The sequence below is a fragment of the Peromyscus californicus genome, unplaced genomic scaffold (genome assembly GCF_007827085.1).
Source record: "Peromyscus californicus insignis strain IS unplaced genomic scaffold, ASM782708v3 Scaffold_8__1_contigs__length_139910024, whole genome shotgun sequence".
In the NCBI taxonomy this organism is placed as follows: Eukaryota; Metazoa; Chordata; class Mammalia; order Rodentia; family Cricetidae; genus Peromyscus; species Peromyscus californicus.
The window spans coordinates 127,009,395-127,010,008 of NW_026294606.1; the positions used below are offsets into that span (position 1 = coordinate 127,009,395).

At 45.4% G+C, this 614-nt stretch overlaps 1 non-coding gene across 1 annotated transcript; it reads left to right on the forward strand.

Moving 5' to 3' along the window:
• The first annotated feature begins 234 nt into the window (after nt 1-234).
• Nucleotides 235-338, forward strand: LOC128104810 (U6 spliceosomal RNA). Its single transcript, XR_008216113.1, has one exon. It is a non-coding gene; the product is annotated as a U6 spliceosomal RNA (small nuclear RNA).
• The last annotated feature ends 276 nt before the right edge of the window (nt 339-614 follow it).

Genomic DNA, 614 nt, shown 5'->3' on the forward strand with positions numbered 1-614 from the left:
TCACCGTGTCACAAATAACCATGCATCCTCTGGGGGTTCTGAGTTCCTGAAGCAGTCGACCTGGAGGGTTGGGACAGCTATGGTGCATGTTCTTCAGCTGTTGCTTTTTTCTCTTCCAACTTGTACGTAAAAAGCCTGTAGTGACTGATATTTAAGCTGGAGTATTTCTGAATCTGTATCAACTCCCGACAGGCCCCAAGTCTACATACTTGCTTGTGTTTTTAACAGCACGTTCTGGTGTTCGCTTCAGCAGCACATATACTGGAATGATACAGAGAAGATTAGCATGGCTCCAGCACAAGGATAACACACAAATTCATGAAGCGTTCCATATTAAAATAAAAAAGAATGCTTCTGGTCCTGCCGGAGTTGTCTAATTGCTGCTTGTTTTATAGTGGAATGTTGGTGAGTGTGTCCAGTTTTATGGTTTAGTGACAATAGCTGGGTTTTGGTGGTGGTTCGGGCTGCCTAGTCACTTACTGTCCCCAGGTGTGACGTTTCACTTCTATCAGGACCCAGCAGTGAGCTAAGAGCAGCTTTTCAAATGAGGAATAGCGACAGTGTGGGCTTCTTCCACAGCCAACAGTGCTTTCTCTGCAGTTTGGTGGTCTCCA